Source organism: Ictidomys tridecemlineatus, chromosome 5 (genome assembly GCF_052094955.1).
Source record: "Ictidomys tridecemlineatus isolate mIctTri1 chromosome 5, mIctTri1.hap1, whole genome shotgun sequence".
In the NCBI taxonomy this organism is placed as follows: Eukaryota; Metazoa; Chordata; class Mammalia; order Rodentia; family Sciuridae; genus Ictidomys; species Ictidomys tridecemlineatus.
The window spans coordinates 181,364,667-181,385,244 of NC_135481.1; the positions used below are offsets into that span (position 1 = coordinate 181,364,667).

The following is a 20,578-nucleotide window of genomic DNA, read 5'->3' on the forward strand; positions in this document are numbered from 1 at the left end:
ATTGTTTGGGGATGTGTACACAGGTGGTAAAGCTATATTTTAAAAGTGGGGGAAATGGTTGACCCTAGATGGCAGAATAGTGTTTCTTCTGGGGGAAGAAAGAGGACATGGCTGGAAGGGACCCTATAGGGAGTCCCAGGCAATGTTCTATTGGTTGACTGGCGAGGTAGTCACACAGGTGTTTATTTCAGGATTATAGATGAACTATGCACATTTATATCCTTTAAATCTTTCTAGATTTGTGATACATTTCATTTTTTAAAAATAGGGTTTTGAATAAAGAAGCATCGCTGTAGCCCCAGTCCCCAGGTTTCTGCTCTGGACGTGACCTTGAGAAGACTGACACCCCAGTGGGAGGGCAGGAGGCCCCGCTCCGGGAACCTCCTGGAGCCAGAACACCGCCTGCTGTGCATGTGGGCAGCTCTCACAGGGGCAGGGGCTGCCTGGGGCCGGAAGTCCTCTGCACTCCCTTAAATAACCTCCCTGAGATAGAACACGGCTCAGTCCCCAGAGGATCCCAGGTGGGCCTGAGTGCGAATTTCACAAGGTACCCAAGGAGCCACGCAATGCCTGGGGGGGGAGAACCTGAGGAGAGTTAGGACTTTGCCATATCTTGTCACCTGCAAGTCCCCAGGATAGGTGATGATCTGGAGGTGCGATCTGGTCACAAAATCCAGATTCAAGGGCCTATGCTGTCCAGAGCTGCCCTGGGTGCAGACGCCTTTAAGTCCTGATGCACGGGGCTCTGAACAATTATTGCCTTCAGTCTGGCACAGTAACGCCAGGTGGCAGTAACTCGGGCGTTTCCCCAGCTCTGATAACAAGGTGTGGCTCCAGGAGTAGGCGTCACCCGCTGGGGTTAAATTACACTCACCTGTTCCTTTGTAATCCTACCCCTTTGCCCTTTTGGGGATAGAATGTCCCATGGAACCTCCCCTTGTGTGCCACCTATATAAGAATAAAGGATTCCAATGGCTCTCTCTCCTTCCAAGGGCCCTTCAGGTCAGAGAGCTGTCCCGGGTGTTGAAAAGGTACTTCCGTGTGTTTGCATGGTTTCTTTGTCATTTTCATAAGTTATTGGAATAGTCAGGTTTTGTGAACCCAGCATTAGTCACCAGCTAGGATAGATAGCAGTACTGTGCCTCTCCGATGTGGGGTGTATAGGGGGTACCCTAGAAGGAACATTAGTGTTCAAAGACAGTTGGAGCTGAAAGGAATCCATTGGGTTCAGTCCTAATACTTCTTGGCTCTTGATTGATTGATGGTGTGTGTGTTACAGGGTTTGAATCTAAGGTATTGCACATACTGAGCAAGTACCTTATCACTGAGCTGCATCCCCTGGCCTTTGTATTTTATTTTGAGACAGGGTCTTACTATGTTGCTCAGGCTGTCCTCAAACTTGTGATCTTCCTGTCTCAGTCTCCTGAGTAGTTGAGATCACATCCAGCCTTGGTTAGGTCTTACATCATCTTTGGAATTGTTCACTTGTAATAGTTAGGCACTCTTTTGGAACAAGTCATATACTGTGGAAGTGAGTAAAGACAGTAATGTCATTTCTTGTTCCCCTTATAATCTCACCTTACAAGGAAACCAGTAATGTCAGTCTAGTGTGTTTTCTTCTACACATCATGCACACATCTATAAACACAGCCTGGAGTGTTCTTTTTTCAAAAATGAGATCATAATGGGGTTGGGGGGGCATGGGAAAAATGGAGGAGCCTTGGATGGGGAAAGGGAGAGAGGGGGATGGAAGGGGGTATGGGGGTAGGAAAGATGGTGGAATGAGATGGACCTCATTACCCTATGTACACGTATGAAGCCACGAATGGTGTGACTCTACTTTGTGTACAACCAGAGATTTGAAAAATAGTGCTGTATATGTGTACTGTGAATTGAAATGCATTCTGCTGTCATGTGTAACAAATTAGAATAAATAAATTTTTAAAAAGTGGGATCACAGTATACCCATCACTCTATTATTTGACATTTCCACATTATAATATATCATAAATATCATTCAAGATCAGCCCTTCAAGATCTAACAGTTTTTCTTTTCAATATTTGTGGAATATTTCTCAGTTTGGATTAGCAGAATTTATTCAACCAATCCCTTGATAGATTCTTAAGACTCTCCCCAGGATTTTTGCCACTACAAATAATGTTCAATAAGGATGCTTTGCCACTGAGCTGTATCCCCAGCCCTTTATATATATATTTTTTTTAAATTTTGAGACAGGATCTTGCTACATTGCTAATTTCGTTCTGCTAAATTGCTGAGGCTGGCCTTTAACTTGTGATCCTCCTACCTCAGCCTCCTGTGTTACTGGGATTACAGGTGTGCACCACCACACCAGGCAAAAGTCATTGCATATTAAAAGCATTGCCCTGTTGTCTATTGCATGATTCTTTGTTTATAATCAAGAAGTGGTAACATAGAGGGGAAGTGCGTGAGTTGCCCAAGGACACCAGAATGCAAGTTTCAGATCTGGACAGGGGTACACTTCTCGAAGCTCTGTGCAGAATTTCTTCCAGGACCACTGCATAGCTCAGACCCTTGTCATTTATTTTCTGGGAATTAATAAAATAAAATTTTCTTGGAGTATACTCTAAATTTGTTAAGTCAGAATCTCTGGAAGTAGGAACAAAATCTGCACCGAAAGAGAGCTTTTAAAGCTTTTCCTTGTATTCACTAAAATTAGACAACTATTACCCTAGAAGCTCAAAGTCCTGGCAGAGGCAGGAAAGTCCGGGGTGGGAAACTGGATGGGAAATGGATGGTGACTCCCATCAGCAGCCAGAGGAAGGGCGCTTAAAGGCTGAAGCACTGAAACAGAGCTATCACTGGGGACCTTTTGGCCTAATGCCACCCTTAAGCCACAATCAAGCGTTTGCAGCAACAGGGGTGAATCTAATATATCACTTTCTTGCCAGTATAAAGGTGTAAATGTCAATTTCTCCTCCTTTTTTTGTGAAGATTTGACAAAGCACTTAAAGCGGCACCCATTTTAATCAACAAAGCAGCCCGAAGGATCACAGGGCAGCAAGCGTGCCACATCCTATCTGAGCTCTGGGTGAATTTGAAAATTGCACTTTTAATTAAAATTGGCATTTCTGAAGCTAGCCGTCTTGCTGGGGGAATTGCAGACCGTGAGGCAAACAATCTGAGAGGGATGCTGAAGAGCGCAAAGAGGAAGGTTTGTGTATGAACAGGAGGCGCTTGTTTAAATAATGAAGTGGAGAAAAGATAATGTAAAAATGCCTTTGTGTTTAGTTAGGTCTCCTCAGAGACTCCAGTCATTGCGGTTGAGCTGTCTGAGGGGCTGACGGCTGGGGCAGAGAAGTTCTTGGATGTGGCAAATACTTGGTCAGAAGTCCTCAGTCCTTGGCCTCCTTCATAGGGTCATGTCCGGCCAATGGCAAACACACTACCAGGTGTTATACTCCAATTTCACGCATTCATTCAATTCACAGAAGCTAGTGATCATTTGCTATAGATGATACTGCATGGCCCTTTGAAAAATTCAATGTCAACCCAGAATGGTTGGATCTTATTCTTGCGATGTTGCAGTGAATCTCAGTGTTGATCTTTTTGAAATGAATACTGGGGATGGCACCAGGGGACACTCTGCCACTGAGCTACCTCTCCAGCCCCCTTTTGATTTTGAGACACAGTCTTACTAAGTTGCTGAGGCTGGCCTTGAACTTGTAATCCTCCTGCCTCAGCCTCCTGAGACTGTCACCCATGTGTCTCAGCCAGTATCAAGAGAATAAACACACAGCCCAATATTTTGTTGCTTAAAGGCATAGCACCCCCAACAAAGAAGGTAATAGATGCCTAGCTCAGTGACAGTGTCCTTGCCAGACTGGCTAGTTTTTTTTTTTTTAAAAAATTAATGAACTGAACTGTCTTACACGACAAAGTGTAAGGAGGGGGACAATCCAGTCTAGATTTTGGAGTAATACTGGCCTGGGTTTGAAATCAAAATTTACTAAATTCTGTAACCTTAGGAAAATAATAATTTCTGTGAGTTCAGTTTCCCCATCTGTAAAATGGGGATGCTAATAGTGCCACCATTGAAAGGGCTTGTAAGGACTAAATGGGGTACTATACGTAATACACTTGGTACACTGATTGACACACTATCATCCCCCTTCACTGTTAGCTATTATTAACTACGTTATTAATCACGAATTCCAAAAATAGAATCCTCTTTGAAAATATGTCATCCCCCATGGGATTCCTGAGGAAATGCCTTTGGGGGGAAATCTGATAAAGTTGTGCAATCTTTGTTAAGAGAACCAAGCTTCCTGCCCCTGCACCTCCCACCACGGACCCAGGAATACCCCGGAACCTGTGTGGTGTCATTTTGCTGCATGAGATTCTGCAATCAATGTCCAAGGCAGCAAGACAGGCGAGCAAGGGAGCCGTGCGTGCAGCAGTGAGGAGATGAAGAAATGGAGAATCCAGCACAGAGCTCATCGACCCTTCTCCCCAAGGGCCAGCTCAGGCAGCTGGGGAAGCCTGTCATTAACTCTCTTTATTATCTACATTTTCTGCCTCACTGCCTTGTCTGAAGAGGCGAATGAGACCAGCTTTGAGTCCTGTGTTGTGCAGACGTTTCTTTGTTGAATTCTGAAAATGGGAGGAGCTGGAATCGCTAAAAACACTGACAACCCAGAAGGCGCTCTAACTTGTGAGACGGGGAACTGTGTGTGTGCTCAAAACACGGAGTTGGTCCTGGGAGTGCATCCGCGTGATGGGGTAGTTTCCACCCAACCATGACTTCTTCTGAGCCTAGAGTCTCCTTCCTGTCTGGCCCCAGACTCCTACAGTTTACCCGAATTTTAGATCACGTCTTCACAGTGTGGTCCCATAAGGGTAGAAGCAGGAGGCGTTAACTTTGCTTGTAGGGAGTGAAGTGCTGCTTTCCAGCCATGAGAGCTTAGAGTCTCTGAGCCAAAGCCTCATTATCTCTAAAACAGGTGGATGACACCTGCCTTGAAGTTCTGGGTGAGGCTTAATTCCTCTATCGATAATTTCCCAGGCCCTAGGTGTTGAGTACAAGTTATTTCAATCCAATCTGCTGAGCAATGAGCTAGATGTTATCATTTCCATCTTGTGGATAAGGACACAAAATAAGCAATTGTCCAAAGTAACACATCTCTTTTCCCAATCTCCCCCATTGCCATGGTTTACAATTTTATCTAGAGACAATGATTCCTCTACATATTTTCCAGTCCCATCCTCTCTTATATCCAATATCAGCCTCTTATATCCAATGACCTCCTTGACCTGTTAACTCAGAGGTAAAGAAATCTCTCGGGGCTGGGGATGTGGCTCAAGTGGTAGCGCGCTCGCCTGGCATGCGTGCGGCCCGGGTTCGATCCTCAGCACCATATACAAACAAAGATGTTGTGTCCACCAAGAACTGAAAAATAAATATTAAAAAATTCTCTCTCTCTCTCTCTCTCTCTCTCTCTCTCTCTCTCTCTCTCTCTCTCTCTCTCCCTCTCTCCTCTCTCTCTAAAAAAAGAAAAAAAGAAATCTCTCAAACTTATCTCTCACAAACCCAGGAAGATGCTGAAGCAACTTGCCTACGACCAGACAACCAGAGAGTCATTGATCCTGAATTTGAGCCTCCATCTCTCTTTGTCTGCAAAGCCTGTACTCTTAGGTACCCACTATCTATCTGTAAATTGATTCTCTCTTTTAAAAATATTTTTAGTTGTAAATGGACACAATACTTTTATTTTATTTGTTTATTTTTATGTGATGCTGAGACTTGAACCCAGGGCCTCACAAATGCTAGGCAAATGAGCTACCACTGAGCCACAACCCCAGCCCCTGAATTAATTCTCTTTTCAAAATATCTCTGTCCAGTCTCTGGCTCACACTCTAAGTCAGATCTACCAGATCCCCCTAACTCTGGAACACAATTATACTCACTAAGCCAAACTAACTGTTCTCTCTTCCAAGCTAAGTGGGCTCTGGGCACCAGCCTCGTGCTATGCTAAGAAAGAAGCCATCCAAAGGGCAGAGAAGAGTCCCCAAGAGTGCCCATCAGAGAGAGTCAGGAGAACATCTGTGTCCTTCTGTCAAAAGTTACATCTCCCATTCTGTGGCTCAGGAATTACTGGCCCTGAATATTCCAATGTGTGGGGGTGTATTAGGGAGGATCTATGAACTTCTCCAAAGAGTTAGAATATGTGGCAATTCTAATTTATTGAGGCTACTGAAACTTCCTCTGTCTTCTGTCTACCTACTCTCTTTTTGCCTGAAGTTAAACTACCCAGTAGCAGATGCTCTCTCATTTCCATCTCCAGTATCATACTCAGGACGGAACATGGACTCCGGCGCTCAGAGGGGACTAGGCTCCAAAGCAGTGAGACCATTCTTTAATTTCCAAAGAAAAATAAATGAAGAAAACTCACCCTTAACTGATATTGTATGTGAATTATCTGTCAGTGTGAGATAGCGGGACCTTCATTATTTCATGCCATGGCCTAGAGAGAAGGGAGATTCCCCCACATCATTGCAAATGGATAGCTAAGCTGAAGCTTGACCTTGCTTGAGTGTAGGCTACTTTTCTGATTTAATCTCATCACCTTGGAACAGCCAAATGTTCCTGGAGCTTTCCCGAGGAAACCTTATATTTGAAAACATTAAAAGTCCATCTATATGTGTTTTAGGGTCCCCTCCTAGGGAACCAGCCATGGTGTGACTATGGGGCTCCCCCACTGCTTCATGGAACCAAACTATTCCCTGGGCTGGTTTCCCCCCAGGGAAAAAGAGCTTTTAAATCTAAAACACAGGGACCAGGACTATTCTTTTATAAACAGGGGTAAATGAACTGGCAAGTTTAAGGAGAAGCACTCTATACTAAGAGATCAAAAAGATATCGTACACTCAAAGTGAACGGAGAAGGCAGGAAGTGGCAGGAGGGGGTGGGGAACTAAGCCGGGATGTTCTTCCCCCCAAAATCACACCACTGCCTCAGCTGGGAGGTTACTTCAGGCTAATTACTGAACTTCCCTAAAGTCTGCTTCCTCATTTGTAATAGGCGGGCTAAGATCACACCTGCTCTCAAGGTAAGTGAGGGGTGAAACAAGGTGTGGCATATAAAGAACTTACGACAGGGCATGGGACAGGATATCTTTGCCTTATTGTTGTCCCTGTGGAATATCTGATACTACCATGCATTTTATCAGATCATAATGAAATGAAATTGGAAATCAACGACAAAATAAAAAATGTCTCCATCACCTGGAGACTAAACAATATACTATTGAATGAACAGTGGATTACAGAAGACATCCAGGAGGAGATTAAAAAATCCTTAGAGCTAAATGAGAACATAGACACAACACATCAGAATCTCTGGGACACTATGAAGGCAGTACTAAGAGGAAAATTTACTGCATGGAGTTCATTCCTTAAAAGAAGAAAAAGTCAACAAATAAATTCAAGGTCAGATGGACCTTTAGTCTCACCCTTTCTTAGCCAAGTGGTGTTTTCTTCAACTATTGGGCAAGCTGAAACGTAGAGACGCAGGAACACCATACTGACATTTGCCCTTCAAGGAAACCCTCTCTCTGCTTCTGAATGGTGGTTTCTCCTTCCCCTCCCATCTCCATTTCCCCTTTCCTTCCTCCCTCCTCCCTCTTTCCTCCTTCCTCTGAAGACAGGCCCTGTCCTTGGTGCTGACTTGTGTTTCTCCCCCTTGTTCAGCTGGAGGAGAAAACTGCGTTTGCAAATGAACGACCTTTCGCGTCACACAGCTGAGTGCTGAATCTGGAGACATTCCTAGGCTCTGTGCCTTTGGTGTGGCCTGGGCTGCCACAGTGCCCCCACAGACATTGGCCTGCATTGGAGATGCCAGCCTCCTCACTGACCCTCCCTCAGCCATTGACTCCAGAGCCCCAGGGCACAAACAGCTCAGGCCTTATCTGGGTGCCCAGGGACTGCTGTGGGCTCAGTGATGGCCCCACAGGGGCCTGGACGTGAATCCCAAGCAATATACGCAGGCCTAGATAAGGCCAAGAACAGATTCCCTTTGGCGCTCAGGTGCTGTTCATCAGAAATCAACAGCCCCACAGCCCTGGTGAGGACAGGCACAAGGTGATAACAATGCCGTGTGATCAGTAGCCTTAGAGGACAGGCTGTCACTGGTTTCCAGAGATAAGGGAACAATGAGCGACCCTTCCACCCAGGGAGCAGCCAGCACAGAACCTCGGGGCACAGCAGCAGGAGCTGAAGCTCATCTCCGGCCCCTTACACCTCTCCAGATCCCCTCCTCCCAGCAGGCCCCAGAGCTCCCTCCTGTTCCCCAGGGACCCCTGTCCCCCACTTAGCACCCCAAATCTGACCTTTCTTCTCTTGGATTAAGCATGTTATCTCCAGAGCACGGGTGTTAACGGATGATAACAGACAGAGGTTCCCTTCCCATCTCTCTGTCCCAAGGGGCTGCTCAGGGGGGTCTGTGGGGTGGGGAAGCTTCCTGTAGTCGTCTAAACCATGGACTCAGCCTTAACAGCTCCTCTCCAGGATTGAACTCTTGAGGAATCCAGAGGGTGGGTAGGGAGGGGCTACGAATGGCATATTCCAGGGTCTCCCCATCCCACCCCATGGAGCAAAGCTGCTGACACCACACTGGAGCCTTTGTTTTGGGGTGAGTTACAGCACCCCCAGCTCAGCCCCCTTCCTCCCCCCACTATTGTACACTCCCTTCCTTTCTGTCCTCCCAACTGTCATGAAGTGGGCAGCATGGCTACCGGCTTCCCCCAGAGTGAGTGGTCCAGAGAGAGCCAGGTCAAACTGCACTGGTTTTTATGACAGTCTTGGGTGTCATGTGTTGTCCCTTCTCGATGTCCTATCGGTTTTACCCGTCAGTTCTATGCCATGTGAAAGAGGAGGGCACAGAGGCCTGGAGGTCTGGAGGGGAGGATCCCTGAGGCCATCGTGGAGGCTGACTACCACCACGGGAGATGTTCCCATGTCCCCACCATACTGTGCACAGGTGGTTCAAGTTGGGAGTTTCTCAGTCATATCTGCCTGTGCTCTGGGGTGGGGGGACCTATTAGTCTTTAATTATTTATTTCTCTTTGCACTCCAGCTCCATGAGGCTACCTGGCAACGCATCCCAGGAAGGCTTTGAGCCAAGACAGTCTGCAGTCGATGCTCTTAAACACCACACTCGGCCACTAGCTTAAGGTTGTACATGGCCTGGGCATGGAGTACCCATGTCCTCACAGGGACAGTTAGAGAGGATCGGTGACTGTGAGCTGGAGTGTACCGACGTGTCAGAGTGGCATCAAAGGAAGAGCTTGGGAAGAATCAGACGGAGAGGCAGGGAAAGCAGCCCGAGACGGCTGTATTCTGGAAGTCACATGTGAGAGAAGAGAATTTGGACAAGACTAGCACAGGCCACCAAGTGGTTGAGGAGAATGAGAATGACATTAGAGGTTCTAGATGAAGCAGTGTGGGAGGGTGGTGTGTGGCCGTCGTAATAGGAGTGGATGGAGGGGTGGCAGCCGCTGTAGACGCCTCCTAGAGGAGGTCACCTGTGAGGGAAGGGGAGGCCAGGGGGGGGGGCAGGGAGAGAGGGCCACCCCAGCAGGACATGAGAAGCGCAGGGCCCACTCCAGGCTGAGCTCTGGCCTCCCACTGAGGCTGAGCCCAGAAGTACCCTCCTGGCAAAGGATTGTGCTCAATTCCAGAAGGAGACCCCCAACCCGGCAAGTGCCAAGTGAGGCCTGAAGACACAAATATTTGTTCGGCTTCTGCCCTTCTTGTTCAAACAGGGCATTTGCTTTGGGGATGGGGGCTGGCTGCTGCCATGAAGAAGGGGGAACCAGTGAGGCTGGGAGAGGGCGAAGGAGCAGTCATTGCTCCGGGGGCCACTAACGGATCCCCTGACTCCTGAGCTCCTTGGATCCACTAGCTCAGCAAGGCAGCTAAATAATACCCTGGCTCTCGTACAAGACATCTGTTCAAACAAAGCCAACCTTTCCCCTCACATCAGACTCCGCTGCACTCCCCGCTGCCTGCCCTGCTCTGTCTGACTGCGACTGGAGGCCGAATGGAGCAAGTTAGGGGCCATGTTACTGCCTCTCTCTGCCCCAGGCCACAAGGCTGTGTGCTATTTTGAGAGAGTGTGTTGTTATGACATGACCGTGATCACACACTGCTTTGGGGCTATTATCTATGTGGGTTTTGCTTTGTCAGTGTGTAGAAGTCCATGCATGCTGCTGTGGCCTTAGTTACTGTGTGTGTGTAGTGTGTGTGTGTCTCTGTATGTGTGTGCACATATGTGTGTTTGCAACATTGTTCTACTGTGCAACAGTATATTGTGGGGTGTGTGACTGTGTCACCATGAGACCTCATGTGGAGGACCATCTGTTGTTCTAACAGTGTTTCTTTCCGTGCTGTGACAATTTGTGGATCTCTGTGTTATTGTGAGATGGTGGTTCACTGTGAGACACCTCCTCTGTGTGTGCATGTATGTGCGCATTTACTGTAGAAGTATCCCTGAATTTATACATGGCTGTATTGTGCTGTCTGGTCATGTACAAAGGTCTCTGGACCATGATATGACCGTGCGTTACTCTGTGAGTCAGCACACAGTGAAGGTGGGGGACATCATGTTTTGGTAGGCACCTTGTTGTCAGGGCTCATGTAACTGGAAGGACTTAAATTTCTGTTTCCCTTCCCAGAGCAGACCTGGCCACCCTGAGAAGCATCTCGTCAGATGGGGTCAAGGTAAATGGATGTTAACATGGTGGGGCACCTCTTCTCCTTAGTTATTGGGGGATCGTTCAAGCCCTAAATCACAGGAAAGACCCATCCAGAGAGAAGGCAGTGCCCAGGAAGTAGCCCATCAAGTAGCTAAAGGGAAGAAGGGGCCTAGAGACAGATGAGGGGGTGGGAGTGGCAACCAAGCCCAAGCAGGCAGGTGGGCAGGCGGCGCTTCCAGAACTGACCGGCAGACCCCTTCCACGTGGATGGGAAGCACTTGGGAAGTGTGTTTAGATGCAGATCCCTCAGCCCGTGACCTAAGGTTGAGATTTAGTAAGTGGGGGGCAGGGCCCTGGTATCTACATTTTTAACAAGAATCCAAGATGGGGGACCACACTTTTAAGAAATGCAGAATTTCAAGAACTGCTAGGAAAAGATGCTGGGTACATGAAACACTAGGAGTGAAGAGGAAGGAAACAAAAGAAGGAAGAGAGGGGAAAGCAGAATCCAGAGGAGGAGAATCCAGAGGAGGCTGGTGGAGCAGGGTCTTCAGCGCCCTGCGCAGATCCCCGGAGCCTACAGTGTGCGCCCGAGCCCCCAACTCTACCCCTGAGGACTCTCTCTCGGCCTAAGGGGCATCCAGAAGTGCCGGAGGTTGCTGCCCTGGGAGCAGAGAACAGGCCTCGGCTCCTTGTTCCGCTGGTGGCACAGCTTGGAGGTGTGTTTTCTCTCTCCTACGACAGCCAAGAGGGGAAACTACAAAGCGCCTCAGCCCGAAGAACCAGGGGGTGATGGAGGGAGGTCCCCAGCCCCTCCACGGGGTGTTTGAGACGCTTCCCCACCCTGGGAGGGTGACAGCTGCCTGCTCAGGCACCCTGAAGAATCACCGATGAGGGTGCTTACAACATCTCGGCTTCCTCGGGTCAATTTGATTGATCCTCGAAGCCTCCATTTCCAAAGCATTGTCTATGAGGCTATGGGCTGTCACCCCTGCCTGGCCAGCAGTTCCTCCCAAGGGCACCTTCCAGGGCCACCCCCTCAGCCTCTGGTCTGGGGAGGTCATGCCAGGCCTGAGCCCTATCTGCCAAAGCCTCCAGCAGCTCTCCTTCTGGAGGCCTCTTTCCAGTTCCATCTGGATGGAATTCCTCCGCTCAGACTGTTTGGAAACAGGGTCTGCACAGTCAGATGTCGCCGCTGTTCCCTGATAAACCCCACCTGGCTCCCTTGGGCAGCCCCACCATCTGCTTTGGCCGTTTCCTGCAGATTGTACTGCATGAGAAAAAGACCCCTCTTTGATGGAACCCAGCTGCCCAAAGGTCAGCCTCTGTGAGCACGGAGTACAGGCTTTGTCGTGGGGTCATTTCTGTGACAGCCTCTGACAAGTGCCCAGCCCTTTTCAGTACACACAGCACCTTCCAGCCTTTCCCCCAATGCTGGGAAGTGGGGCTTCTGGTTCTCACCCATGGGTCTTCACCGAGCAGCAAGTACACTGCATTTTGAATGAATGGACCCCTGATTTGTGGACAGCTGTATGGGTCACAGGGGGAAGAAGGATTCTGAAGCTATCTGAACTCAGAAGAAAAGACTGTGGAATAGTTTGGTGACGCCCTATAGCCTGGAATGGGGAATTGTATTGGGCTATTCATGCCCACCCTACATCCCCTTGGACACCTCTAAACTCATTTTTGGGGGGGGTACTTAGGATTGAACCCAGGAGCACTTAACCACCCAGCCCCATCCCCGGCCCTTTTAAAATATTTTTATTTAGAGACAGGGTCTCACTGAGTTGCTTAGGGCCTTGCTAAATTGTTGAGACTGGCTTTGAACTCACGATCCTCCTGCCTCAGCCTCCTGAGCCTCCTGAGCTCTAAACTGATTTTGAACCTCAGTGGATAGTTTCAGGGCGGCTGGCAGCTGCCCATCTCAAGTGCCCAGTTCTCTCTTCTCAACCTGAGTTTTGCTCGGGTGCTGAGAGCCAGCCTGGTCCACTCACAGGGCCAGAGATTTGCCACCCACAGTGGGATAGGCATCCCTCAACCTAGGAAGGATGGAAGCCAGTAGATAAATGTTCCAGGTTCCCGGGACCTTGGTGGGACAATTCCTTGGAGGGTCTCCAATAGGATGGAACCCCAATGGCCCCCAGCAGTGACTCACTCCTTAGCACCCCACTCATCATCCACCACCATCCCCCACCCACCATATCCCACCCCCACCCCATCATCATGCTTCCTGGGACCGCTTCACAAATGAGCCACTTGTGCCAAATACTCACTTTGTGGGGGGAAGCCAAATGTGGAAGTGGTGTGTCTACTTCCCAGTCTGTCACGAGTAGTGATAACACTCAGTGGCATTAACTCTTTGCCAGCATAGGAGCTGGTGCTGGGCAAGAGGGACAGAGGCTAATAGAAAGGCCCCGTCTGTTGGGGCAGGTGGACAGCAGGAATGTGCTAAGCAATGCAAAGCAGGGGAGTGTGGAGGAGGGGGCGTCCGCCTCTGTATGAAGAGGTCAGAGAAGACGTCCTGAAGGTGGAAACTAAGGGAGGGGAGGCTTTGTCCTTTGTGTCCTTGAAATAGTGGCAGCTCTTCTTCTCGGAGGACTGTCCTCACCCCTACTTCATGTTTCCCTGGCATTGGCTGCTTTGGCCCCCAGATCTCTCCTTCATGATGCTCCATGGCTGGGGGCTCTCTGTGTGATCGACCAAACCTCTGCCTCCCCGTGGACGGTAAGCTCCACAAGGGCACGGACGACCTGGACACCTGCCTCACCCACGGAACCACAGTTTTGCCTGGATGGTGTCCCCATGTGCAAATTAGCAAGCAGAAGCAGGGCCTCCTTGGCTCTCCCAGGACATGCCTGGGTTTCTCCTCTCCCAGGAAGCCGAGTTAGACAGCTCCCTGTCATGCCCCCCAGTCCTCGGAGCTTCCTTCTAGCTTCGACCCTACAGTTCAGCCCATTTCATTCATTCATTTATTCAACAAATACTTGTGGAATCTCTACAACATGCTAGGCACTATTCCAGGAACTGGAAATGTATGTGTACAAATTTGATTAAAAAAAAATCGCTGTCTTCATGGAGCTTCACTCTGGTGGGAGGACTGATAGTGAACAACGGTAATCTCAGTATGTGTTCGAGCGGGTGGTGATACGTGCCATGGAGAAAAATAAACCCAAGAGCAGCAGTAAGTATGGGTGCCTCCCGCAGATTTAAAAGGGAGAAGCCCGGGAGTGGCATCTGAGTAAAGACTGGAGGAGGCGAGGGAGCGAGCCACGTGTATGCTGAAGGAGAGAGTTGCAGGCAGGGTATTAGTCCCCGGTGATTCCTGGAGTGGGAGAGAACCGAGTGACAAGAGACAGCAAGTTGGATGTGAAGAGGAAGACAGGAGATGAGGGCAGAGGAGAGAAGGCAGATCCTACAGGGCCTTGAGGGCTGATGGAAGCTCTCTGGTCATTGCTCTGGATGAGAGGTGAGCAGGGATAGAAAGGATCTGATGTGTGTAGTATCACTCTGGCTTCTGTGTAGAGTGGACACTGCAGGAGGGGTCAGGGCAAAGGCCAGGAGCCCATACAGGAGGCTTTGGCAAGAGTCGAGGGAGCTAGTGTGGGTAAATGAATTGGGGTGAGGGTAGCATCTGGACTGCAGATTACTTTACCCAAGTTCCAAGTTCCAAGAGGGTGGAGAATGAGAATCGAGACCGCCATCAGCCATCAGTGGCAGGGTGAGTGGGCTACCACTGCAGAGCCCTGGGGTCCAGATACCTCTGCTTGTCCCCTTGAATTTCCTTCCAGCTTTTCTGCTTGAGATCACTCCAGAGTCGAGAACACAGCATCTCCTCGGATGCTGTGTTCTCGACTTAATCTCAGTCCAGACCAATCTCTCAAATTTTGGTGCCATAAGGATCACAAACTTTGGCTTCCACAGGGGTAAACTCATCCCTGTGTCCAAGGGGACCCTGCTGCCTTCTAGTTGGAGGCCCCACATTTACCTGTAATACCAGAGGGGTCACTAAACCCTGTGCATTCATTCCAAATCCAGGAGGAGTGAATACAGCAGGAACAGTACCTGGCTCCCTCCCTCCTTGACCCCAGGGCAGACGTCACTAATTAGCCATGACAGTCCTCCCCACTGAAGATAGGCTTACCCTCAGAATCCAGGGCTCCTTATGAAGGACGTCGGGGCCTGATCCAACATGATGAAGGTTTGGGCCTACTTTTTCTTCTATTAGGTGCAGAGTCTCTGGTTTAATTCCTAGGTCCTTGATCCACTTTGAATTGAGTTTTGTGCACGGTGAGAGACAGGGGCTTAATTTCATATTGCCGCATATGGATTTCCAGTTTTCCCAGCACCATTTGTTGAAGAGGCTATCTTTTCTCCAGTATATGTTTTTGGTGCTTTTGTCTAATACGAGATGACTGTATTTATGTGGGTTTGTCTTTGTGTCCCCTATTCTGTACCATTGGTCTACGAGTCTATTGGTGTCAATATCGTGCCATTTTTGTTACTATTGCTCTGTGTAATAGTTTAAGGTCTGGTGTTGTGATGCCAGCTGCTTTACTTTTCTTGCTAAAGATTGCTTTAGCTATTCTGGGTCTCTTATTTTTCCATATGAATTTCATGACTGCTTTTTCTATTTCTATGAGAAATGTCATTGGGATTTTGGTTGGAATTGTATTAAATCTGTATAATGCTTTTAGTAGTATGGTCATTTTGACAATATTAATTCTGCCTATCCAAGAACAAGGGAGATCTTCCCATCTTCTAAGGTCTTCTTTAATTCTGGGACAGATTTAAACTGAAAAGCTTCTTCTCAGCAAAAGAAACAATCAGTGAGGTGAATAGAGAGCCTACAGAATGGGAGCAAATTTTTACCATACACACGTCACATAGAGCACTAATCTCTAGGATATATAAAGAACTCAAGCTTCTTAAACACCAAAAAAAAAAAAACCCACAAATAACCCAATCAATAAATGGGCCAAGGAATTGAACAGACACATCTCAGAAGATGTTATACATTCAATCATCAACAAATGTATGAAAAATGTTCAACTTCTCTGGCAATTAGAGAAATGCGAATCAAAACTACTGTAAGATTTCATCTCACTCCAGTCAGAATGGCAGCTATTAAGAATACAAACAAAAGTGTTGGTGAGGATGTGGAGGAAAAGGTATGCTCATACATTGCTGGTGGGACTGCAAATTGGTTCAATCAATATGGAAAGCAGTATGGCGATTCTTTGGAAACTGGGAATGGAACCACCATTTGACCCAGCAATTCCACTCCTCAGTCTATGCCCAAAGGACTTAAAAACAGCAAACTACAGTGACACAGCCACATCAATCTTTCTAGCAGCACAATTCACAGTAGCTAAATTGTGGAACCAACCCAGATGCCCTTCATTAGATGAATGGATAAAGAAAATGTGGTATTTATACACAATGGAATATTACTCAGCATTAAAACAGAATAAAATTATGACATTTGCTGTAAAATGGATGGAGTTAGAGAAGATAATGCTAAGTGAAGTCAGCTAATCTCAAAAAAACCAAATGCTGAATGTTTTCTCTGATATGTGGATGGTGATCCATAATGGGGATGGTGGAAGGGGGCATGGGAGGAATGGAGGAACTTTAGGTAGGGTAAAGGGGAGGAAGGGGAAGGGAAAGGGCATGAGGGTACAAAAGACAGTGGAATGAGATGGACATCATTACCCCAAGTCCATGTATGAAGACACGAATGGTGTGACTCTACTTTGTGTACAACCAAAGACATGAAAAATTGTGCTCTACGTGCGTACTATGAATTGAAATGCATTCTGCTGTCATGCATAACAAATTAGAATAAATAAATAAATTTTTAAAAATCCAGGGCTCCTGTAAGCTGCTGCCCAATGCCTGAGAAACTCATTTACATTTAAGTAAGTGTCTTTGGGGCTAGATGATAGTGATAATGGTGATGATGATGATCCTATTCGCAGATATGCCTTGTTGTTTGAGACTTGCAAAGTACTGTCAGCAGTTAGGTCCCTCCTCAGCTCATCCATACTTCCATCAAAGACAGGTGAATGTAATTGTTCAAGCCTTTTAAAGGCGAAAGCAACACAGTACTTTCCCCTCCTCAATCATGCCAGGAAAAAAAGCCGCATTAATGTCTACATTGGGGGTCACATCTCTGTCCGTGGGGTCCATGCAGTTGGCCCCACCCACACAACATGGACTGAGGATTAGTGTGAATGCAATGGGGCAGGTGATTCTCCAAGAGAATGGATCTGTAAGTACAAGAAGCACAAACACACAGGAATAGATAGTGGTCCCCACTTATCCATGGGGGAGACATGGTAAGATCCCCGTTGGAGGCCTTAAACTGTGGATAGCACTGATCCCCACACGTATGTATACTATGCTTTTCCCTAAACATACATACTGTGATAACATTTAATTCGTGACACACGCTAAGAGATTAAAAAACAATAACAATAAAATAGAACAATTATAACAATATATTATGATAAAAGTTATGTAAATGTGATCTCTCTCTCTCCGGCCCCTCTCATAGTGTGGAGGATTGACCCCAGAGCTGCTCTACCACTGAGCTACATCCCTAGTCCCTTTTTATTTTGAGGCATGCTCTCACCAAGTTTCCCAGACTGGCCTCCAACTTACTATCCTCCTGTTTCAGCCTCCGAGTCACTGGGATTACAGGTGTGCTCCACCATGCCCAGCCTGTCTCTCTTTCAAAAGTCAAGACAAATATTAATATTTTCAGGTCATAGGCAGCAAGTAACTGAAACTTTGGGTAAAGGGGAACTACTGTCCCTATTTCACAGAGGAGGAAAATGATTGCTCAGAGAGGGCCAGTGTCCCATGCAGAGTCACACAGCGCGAGGAAAAATCAGGGCTGAAACCCAGGTCGTGAATCTCTGGATGTTTTTCTTGGCATGAGAGCTGCTTCTCCAAGGCTAACATGGCCACCCTCACTGTCTTCGACAGGGCTCTCTGAGAAGGTCTTCAGTGATTCTGCTGGAACCTCAGTGTCTCTATCAAAGTGAACAGATGCAGCCTTGACTGTTGCCTGGGTCCTCCCACACCTGGGCCTGGATTCAGAGGAGACAGAAGTGGCAGAAGGAGCAGAGACCTTCCTCTCCCAGCATCAGTGGGCCCAGGCCCAGGTGGGAGCTGTCCAGCACCCTCCACCCGGGCAACAGCAGGAGTCCAAATAGGCAATTAATTACTGCCTGCCGGGCCGCAGGCTCCTCTTCCACCCTGCTCAGCCGAGTGTGTAATGGAAATGGGACCAAAACAGATTCCCCTGCCCAGAGGGAGCCTGGCATGCCCAACAGAGGTTCAGCTCCAGGGAGGAGGGGACGCGGCGAGACGCAGAGATGAGTTTATTAAAAACAATGAGCTTTCCCTGACCCCTCGTCCCTCACCTTTCCCTGCCTCCTGAAACAGTCTTTTCAACCCCTTGCACCCAACTGACCTCTGTTTGGAAGTCTGAGTATATTGGTATTGATATCAATCTTAGATAATATTAATAGCAGCGTAGTAGGCTGTACTTCATATACTTTACAAGCATCGTCTCTTCAAATCCTCAAATCAGTTTTTTTGTTTTTGTTTTTTTTGTGTGTGGTGCTAGGAATTGAACCCAGGCTTTGCTTGTGCCGGGCAAGCACTCTACCACTGAGCCACATCCCCAGCCAGCCCTGTTAGATGTAATTTTTAAATTTGTTCTAATTAGTTACATACGACAGCAGAATGCATTTTGGTTCATTGTACCCAAATGGAGCACAACTTTTCATTTTATGGTAGTACATGATGTAGAGTCACACCATTCATGCAATCACACACGTACCTAGGATGATGATGTCCATCCCATTCTACTATATTTCCTATCCCCATGCCCCCTCCCCTAGCCTAGATGTAGTTTTTGAAGTCTATTTTATTGATTAGCATCTCTAAGATCCAGAAATGTGGAAGGAGGCTTAAGGAGGTGGTAGTCTCCAGTGATTGAGGACAGGACAGGAATCAGACAGACCCTTTTATGTTGCTCACTGGTTATTTGGCCCAGCCAAGTTCCTAATCTCTCTGTGCCTCAGATTCCTCATCTACAATGTGCGGATGATGGGCATAACCACTGGTGATTGCTGGGACAGTGTTTGATAGGCACTGTTACAATCTCGTTCTAAAGTAATGTTTAAATAGTAAATGTGTTAGTACACACAAAGGGTACATGCTATTTGCCCCTAACACATATGACAAACATCACAAGTAACCAAGAAACTTGTTCACAAAAAAAAAAAAACACAAAACAACTACAAAAAAAAAAAAAAAAAAAAACTCGTTCACAAAATGCCAGGTGCATTCTGGATTCTCTTTTTCTAGCATCTACATTCCTCAGCAGCCAACGAGCTCAGTCGAGTAGTGTTTTTTCTTCTTTGCACTAAGAACACAGTAAGGATTTTCATTTGTTCCCAGAAGAGCCATTTAGATTCCGAGGATAAATTTGCTTTTACAAGACTTAGACATACTCCGTGTTAAAGAGCCTTAGAAGTCTTCCAACTTCATTGAAAAATCACTGCCTCCAAATGGGGGAAACCAATCCCTCTGGACATCAGGATGGGCAGGTTTAGGGTCATAGGGCAGCAAAGGGAGGAAAAGAGAAAACTCCATTCAGATCATACAAAAGGTAAAGCACAGACATTAAAATGAATGAGGGGTCACCTCCTACCTCAGTCACGGCTTGCAAGGTGAGCTGCATGTGCCCTATCCTCTGAACCCCCAAAACAGTGGGCTGGGCTAATTTATTTCTGAAGCCCCAGCACCAAGCATGGAACCCAGCCCAGAGCAGGGGATCAGTGAATGCTGAATAAAAGAATGAATGAATGAATGAATGAATGAATGAATGAATGAATGAATGAATGTCCTATGTATTGGGGAAACTGTAGAGCATGGGGAAGGAGAATGAAAGATTGCTACCTATTGTCCATCCTTAAAGATGATAAATAATTGTTACAGAAGACAGAACTTTGCCCTTCAGAACCCTTCAAGGTGAGGAGTAAAAAGTAACTCTTGAGGTGAGCAGGGTAAGTGGTGTGGTGAGGGGTTGATGCCGACATGACCCAGCTAAATTTTGATCCCACCCTAATCTTGCTCATCTTTGAGGACAGGAAGCCTGAAGACCAGGAATCCTCCTCAGGTGGGCTGGCCAAAATGGGTTGGATCTAGAATGGCGCTAGAGTGACCTCGAAATTCATTATAATTCCATCTGCAGGATAAAGGACACTCTCCAGTGCCATGAAGGTCAACAGTCACCATGATGGCCAGAAAGAACCATAAAAGGAGCAAAAAGTGGTGGTGCCCAAATTTCCAGAAGGGGGAGGGATAGACTAATGACGAAGCAGGCTAGAGACCCCCGCCTAGAAGACCCTTACCATAATTAAACGGAAACCCTCCGCTATATTTGTAAAATATAAGTTCTCTTCTTCAGAAAGCTTTCTATCACCAGAACTTCCACATACAGAGGATATTGTGGTGTAGTTTCCTCTTTTTGTAAATGTCAGGCTTGAAGAAGAAGAAAATAATCCTGTGTCTGATCTAGGAGACGGAACAGAGAGCACTTGTCCTGTAAACCTCCAAGCCTCCCCTCCCCCCACTTGGTAGAAAGTTCGAAAAATTTCCAAAAATCTTTGTTTGTTCAAAGGAAAAATTCTTAGACATAAGCCACCTCTGAACCCCACAGTCAATAAACTTGATTCCTAAAACAAATGATAAATCATTCCTCTATTTTTATGAAAGAACTAAAATAAAGTTTAGGAGAGCAAAGTTCACAAAAGATGTAGAATTC

The 20,578-nt window shown here is 47.2% G+C and overlaps 1 long non-coding RNA gene across 8 annotated transcripts in view; it reads right to left on the reverse strand.

Annotated features, from left to right (window-relative positions):
* Nucleotides 1-20,578, reverse strand: part of LOC110598612 (uncharacterized) — a 67,789-nt gene that overhangs the window by 34,391 nt on the left and 12,820 nt on the right. Inside the window, exon 4 of one of the 8 annotated variants that reach the window (XR_002484479.3) lies at nucleotides 19,057-19,338. The exons of the other annotated variants lie outside the window; for them this stretch is intronic. This is a non-coding gene — a long non-coding RNA (uncharacterized LOC110598612). Of the gene's footprint in view, nucleotides 1-19,056; nucleotides 19,339-20,578 lie in introns of those variants that run through there. 8 annotated transcript variants of the gene reach the window in all.